Source organism: Culex pipiens, chromosome 2 (genome assembly GCF_016801865.2).
Source record: "Culex pipiens pallens isolate TS chromosome 2, TS_CPP_V2, whole genome shotgun sequence".
Lineage (NCBI taxonomy): Eukaryota > Metazoa > Arthropoda > Insecta > Diptera > Culicidae > Culex > Culex pipiens.
The window spans coordinates 193,047,936-193,055,071 of record NC_068938.1 but is presented as its reverse complement, the minus strand read 5'-3'; positions in this window follow the sequence as shown (position 1 = coordinate 193,055,071).

Below are 7,136 nucleotides of genomic sequence, written 5' to 3'. Positions count from 1 at the left end.
CAAATCCTAAACCTCCCTCGAAAGTCCGGAGCAAATTTCACCTGTTCGCTCCGGGGTCTCCCTCGGAGTCTTCGCGGCGGGGATTAGTGAGTTTCATTATCGAGAAATGCTTTTCTCACTGACCGACGCCACGACGCACCTTTGCCCTAGTGAGGGATCAAATTTTATGGCTTACTGCTTGAAAACTGGGGTTGGTCAAAATAGATCGAAGTGTGTCGTGAAAAAGAAGAATCGGTGATTGTTTTTTTTGTGGCACCCTTTTTTGGAGGGAATTTTGTTTTTCGATTTCAGGTTTTCGAAGTGATACCTGTCAAGGATCACGCGGTAACCGAAACCAAGACGCCAAGATATGGCCTAATCTTAATGGAATTTGGTTGTTTTGGGGGATCAGACTGACCTATTGTCCCAAAAAAGCTGATAAGAGAAAGAGGATTTGGTTTGGGATGAGAATGTTATGCAATGTTTACATGCTTCTAGAATTTCAAAAAAGATCAATTTTATGTTTAGATAAGAAACCAGTGTAGAATTTTTTTTTAACTTTTTCGATAAAACATATTTTATGGATTTAAAATTCAATTCAATTATTAGTTTTGCCTGACATCAAATGAAAAAAATATATTTTAAAAATATGTTATCCAAAATCTAGATTTTAGCTCATAATTTGTTAAAGCAAGATCCAAAGGTATGTCACAGTACATTTCGTAACAAATAAAAGATCAAAAACCTCAAAGGCACCCTTTTCTACAGGCGAAGATGTGCAAACATTTCCCCTCCCGAGATGATCCCCGGAGGCATAATGTCACTAATGAAGAGTGACATTTCTTCGCGGAACGTCTCGTTGTGTCGTCTATTAATTTGACGTTTGCTTGGTGCAGCATTACTGTGAGTGTGTGTCATCTATGAGCATCATCTTGCTTTGTGTTTGAGTTTGTATGCCAAACTGAATGATTCTAACTGGAATGTTGGGCTAGAATTTCGAGAAGGGAAATGTTCTCGTGATATTTTTTGAGTGAGAATGGGAACGGTGGGAAGTTAGGGTAAAATAGAAGGTTTATTATATTTATTGATTTTGATAATTGTGTCGATTCTGCCGATTTTGAAGTTTTTTTTTTATTAATATGTTGATTTGGTCACTTTGATCATTTTGATCATTTTGGTCATTTTACTCATTTTTCATTCCCTTACTCATTTTTCATTCCCATTCCCATTCCCATTCCCATTCCCATTCCCATTCCCATTCCCATTCCCATTCCCATTCCCATTCCCATTCCCATTCCCATTCCCATTCCCATTCCCATTCCCATTCCCATTCCCATTCCCATTCCCATTCCCATTCCCATTCCCATTCCCATTCCCATTCCCATTCCCATTCCCATTCCCATTCCCATTCCCATTCCCATTCCCATTCCCATTCCCATTCCCATTCCCATTCCCATTCCCATTCCCATTCCCATTCCCATTCCCATTCCCATTCCCATTCCCATTCCCATTCCCATTCCCATTCCCATTCCCATTCCCATTCCCATTCCCATTCCCATTCCCATTCCCATTCCCATTCCCATTCCCATTCCCATTCCCATTCCCATTCCCATTCCCATTCCCATTCCCATTCCCATTCCCATTCCCATTCCCATTCCCATTCCCATTCCCATTCCCATTCCCATTCCCATTCCCATTCCCATTCCCATTCCCATTCCCATTCCCATTCCCATTCCCATGATTTTGTTGATTTTGTTGATTTTGTTGATTTTGTCAATTTTGTCAATTTTGTCAATTTTGTCAATTTTGTCAATTTTGTCAATTTTGTCAATTTTGTCAATTTTGTCAATTTTGTCAATTTTGTCAATTTTGTCAATTTTGTCAATTTTGTCAATTTTGTCAATTTTGTCAATTTTGTCAATTTTGTCAATTTTGTCAATTTTGTCAATTTTGTCAATTTTGTCAATTTTGTCAATTGTGAATTTTGTCAATTTTGTCAATTTTGTCAATTTTGTCAATTTTGTCAATTTTGTCAATTTTGTCAATTTTGTCAATTTTGTCAATTTTGTCAATTTTGTCAATTTTGTCAATTTTGTCAATTTTGTCAATTTTGTCAATTTTGTCAATTTTGTCAATTTTGTCAATTTTGTCAATTTTGTCAATTTTGTCAATTTTGTCAATTTTGTCAATTTTGTCAATTTTGTCAATTTTGTCAATTTTGTCAATTTTGTCAATTTTGTCAATTTTGTCAATTTTGTCAATTTTGTCAATTTTGTCAATTTTGTCAATTTTGTCAATTTTGTCAATTTTGTCAATTTTGTCAATTTTGTCAATTTTGTCAATTTTGTCAATTTTGTCAATTTTGTCAATTTTGTCATTTTTGTCAATTTTGTCAATTTTGTCAATTTTGTCAATTTTGTCAATTTTGTCAATTTTGTCAATTTTGTCAATTTTGTCAATTTTGTCAATTTTGTCAATTTTGATTTAGTTGATTTGGTTGATTTTGTTGATTTTGTTGGTTTTGTTGATTTAGTTGATTTGGTTGTTTTTGTTGATTTGTTGATTTTGTTGATTTTGTTGGTTTTGTTGATTTTGTTGATTTTGTTGATTTTGTTGATTTTGTTGATTTTGTTGATTTTGTTGATTTTGTTGATTTTGTTAATTTTGTTGATTTTGTTGATTTTGTTGATTTTGTTGATTTTGTTGATTTTGTTGATTTTGTTGATTTTGTTGATTTTGTTGATTTTGTTGATTTTGTTGATTTTGTTGATTTTGTTGATTTTGTTGATTTTGTTGATTTTGTTGATTTTGTTGATTTTGTTGATTTTGTTGATTTTGTTGATTTTGTTGATTTTGTTGATTTTGTTGATTTTGTTGATTTTGTTGATTTTGTTGATTTTATTGATTTTGTTGATTTTGTTGATTTTGTTGATTTTGTTGATTTTGTTGATTTTGTTGATTTTGTTGATTTTGTTGATTTTGTTGATTTTGTTGATTTTGTTGATTTTGTTGATTTTGTTGATTTTGTTGATTTTGTTGATTTTGTTGATTTTGTTGATTTTGTTGATTTTGTTGATTTTGTTAATTTTGTTGATTTTGTTGATTTTGTTGATTTTGTTGATTTTGTTGATTTTGTTGATTTTGTTGATTTTGTTGATTTTGTTGATTTTGTTGATTTTGTTGATTTTGTTGATTTTGTTGATTTTGTTGATTTTGTTGAGTTTGTTGATTTTGTTGATTTTGTTGATTTTGTTGATTTTGTTGATTTTGTTGATTTTGTTGATTTTGTTGATTTTGTTGATTTTGTTGATTTTGTTGATTTTGTTGATTTTGTTGATTTTGTTGATTTTGTTGATTTTGTTGAGTTTGTTGATTTTGTTGATTTTGTTGATTGTTGTTGATTTTGTTGATTTTGTTGAGTTTGTTGATTTTGTTGATTTGCTGATTTTGTTGTTTTGAAAATTTTGATTTTGTTGATTATGTTAATTTTGTTAATTTAATAACTCATTGACTCATTGATTTGTTGCTGATTAACCCCACCGACCCCTCCGCCAATATTCCTGTAAAACTGTTGAGTGAAAGTCCCTGCGGGGCGTACAGACGCTTCCGTCAGCCTCCTAGATGAAAACGTGGCACCCTTCTCGGTTCAACGCCGGTTCCATCAACATCACAAAAAGCCTAGACGCGCGCTATGAATGTCAAACGTTTCGGTGCCATTCCTGTCAAGGAGGCAAGTGTGTTGGGGGCAAGATGAAAAGAAGCGCGGCGCGGCAAAGCCAAATGTGACAGCGATATTATTGAGTGGATTTTGGATTTCAAAACCCCGAAAAGCGGTCCCCGGGAACGCACACGGGCACCCGCAAATGAGACACGGATTTTTCCCCGTGGGATCTACGGCGTTCAAGAGAGAGCTCTTGCTTCGAGCTGGAGGACCACAAAATGAAACGAAAATATTGTCAAACATTTTGACGGGATTGAATTTTAAGTATGATGGAGAAGCGATGAAGTGGGCTTGTTCTAATTAGCAAACATCAATCATAATCAGAGCGGGGAGCGGAGGAGAACTGGATTTGAGTCTAGCCGCTTGGATTGGTGACCGTGAGATTGATGGCCACGAATGTGTGGTTCGGTTTGTTATTTTTTTCGAATCTAGATTTATTTCCCAATGATATCGAGTCGTACGAGTCCGTTGAACTCGAGGGAAGGACTACGCTGGCTGGTGGGTCGAGGTATTTCCAACCAATTAGGATCGATTTATAGGACGTTAAAAGCGAGCGAACGATGTTACTCACCGGGCCTAATGGTAGTTTAACAAGCCCCGAGGATGGAGGATCTTGAAAAACTGATTATTATTAGTGAAGCCTCGAGGGCTTGGATGGCTTTTGAGTGATGTTTCACCTGGTTTTGATGAGCTTTTTGTGGCAAGCAGGGAGGTCTGCCAATTAGGATAATCACACTTCGATCAATGTCTGTTCTTAATTATGGGGAGTTTTTATTGTGTTAGTTGCTGTTTCTGCCAGAGACGAGCCGTTGATTGGAAATCAAATATTATACTACTTAAATTCAACGTACACTTTGGAGTTGATCAAATTTTCAAAGATATTTGTCAAAAAAGTCTCAACTCAATCCATTTCCTTTCCCCGCAAATTCCCGTGACTGATTGAATTTCGCGCTACAATTTCACGGAATAAAAAGGAATCACTTGCCTTTTTTCTCCGGAACGCGCACGCGGCAACTTTATTCCGCCCAAATGCACTTGCACTTTCCGGTTTTGGTTTGACTTTTGGCAGACATGTTTGAGTAGCTGCCGTCCCATTTGGGAGCGATTGTTGGTGGATGGGAGGAAGTGCAAACTTTGGGATAGATTGCAGGCATGAACTTTGACAAGTGTGCCATTTTTTTTTGTAAGGTAGTGAGATTCGACACTCGGTTCGCCCGGAATGGTTTTGGAAGTGTAACTCAAAATAGGAATGCTACGATTTCCCCGAGCAGACGGAAATAACTTGGGAATAACATTTTTTGATATTTGAAAATACTAGGACAATAACATTTTTTGTTATTTATATCAAAATTTGTTATTCGTCGTTATGAATTTTTTTTATTGGATTGTTATTGCAATAACAGACTACTAACTCTTTTAGTTATTCTTAGAACAAATCTTTGTTATTATTTTTTGTTATTTTAACAACTAATCCGATCATCCCAATAACAGTTGGCGGTATTCTTCCATAACAAAAAATGTTATTCCCAAGTTGTTTTGGCTTTCAACCGATATCAGACCAATAACAAATTTTGTTATGATAACTTAACTGTTATTAAACCATTATGCAAAAATTGATTTTTCAAGAAGATTCCATAACACTTTCTGTTATTTTAACAGTATTGGTTATTGAAATGGCATGAATTTTGTTCTTACCGTCTGCCCGGGTCTTGTTTTGAAAATCTCAAATTTGCAAAAAAAAAATCTGCTAGCATTTGCCAGATGATGCGTTAAGTGCAAATGGATTCTGGTTTCGTTGACTTTTACTGTGCATGGATATCGCGAACGGAAAGTGAGATTCTCAAAAACATACATCCGCATCGAATGTATTTGGATTGCCTGCAAATGTCGCGTTTTTAGTAAATATAGGTGAAGTGCATACATTTCCATCAGCTTTCTCAATTTGGATTCTCGTGAGGAAAAGGCTTGAGGCTATAATTGTACTTTTTCAAAACGTTTTCAACTGTAAACTTTTTTTTAATTTTTGGAAACAATCCTAAAACTATTTGGTTGTAAAAAGCCTACTTTGTTGTAAATTCATTCAACGGTTTAATATAAGGGTCATTCCGAGTAAAGTTAGTAAACTTTTGGACTCGACCTTTACCGATTTGGACCAAATTTGGAGAAATGTAATGTTTACGGGCAATGTTTTTGTTAAGTTTTAGATATTCAATGATTCTTATGTAAAATTGTCCGGGGAACACGATGGTGATTAAATAAAAAAAAAAAACAAATGTAGGGAATGAGTCAAAATCAAGCTTTGAGACTTAAACTGGGGAAAAAACAATGAAGGGAGGCATTTGAAAGTTTAAATTTGATTATTTTTGAATTCCTTTCTTTTTCCTAATTTCCTATAAAATGCAACCAGAAGAAAGTATTTTGGTCTGATAGTAGGAAAGTTACGTAAAAACAAAAAAAAAAAAATTAAGAAAATCGTCAAAAAAGAGGGTGGTAGTAAAAAAAGAAAGATGGTCCAATCAACAAAAAAAAAAATTCTGTTAAATATCGATAGATGAATGTTTCCTCCAAGTTTGGTCCAAATCGGTGATGGTAGATTCCAAAACCGTACTCAGTTGACCCATAAATATTTCCACAGTTTTGACAGACTTAAACATTGCATTTGTTTGCTTAAAAAAGTATGGACAATCAAGGACACTATTTAAAAAAAAGGACCTTAACAGGATTTTTATCTACATACATTTCTATGGCATAAAAATGCATTGTTTGTTGTCCCCAAACATATCAAAAAAATTCAAAAATTGAACAGTTATTTTCATTACTAGTTTTGTTCTTAATTTTCGTAGATTTTTATTTTATTTTAAAAAACGTTTTTTAAACGCTGTATTACTTTGCAAGAAAAACATTAGTTATTTTTAAATAAAAATAAAAAATTTCAAGGCATATTGTTTTTTGAGAATCTACACTTTAAAATCGATTGTTTCTCTATTTTCGTCAATGAAGCAAAAATGATTTGTTACATTGATTACAATTCTTTATGAATTTACAATTGTTTATGAAATCAAAATTATAAAATTTCATCTCAGGCTAATTGAAGTTTTTTCTCTACTTAATATACAAGTGAAGTTTAGTTTCGGACTAGACAAAAACTAACCCAAAACTGATTAAATGCGATTCAAAATGTTAGAAATTTCTTTTTCCTCATCTAAAAACAAAACTATCAGGGTAATTCTCAACCAACTCAGACGAAATCGGGAAAAGTTGCCCCGATCTTTCTTTGATTTGCGTGAAACTTTGTCCTAAGGGGTAACTTTTGTCTGATCACGATTCCGAGGTTCGTTTTTTTATATCTCGTGACGGAGGGGCGGTACGACCCCTTTCATTTTTAGGCATGCGAAAAATTACGTGTTTTTCAATAATTTGCAGCCTCGAAATTCCC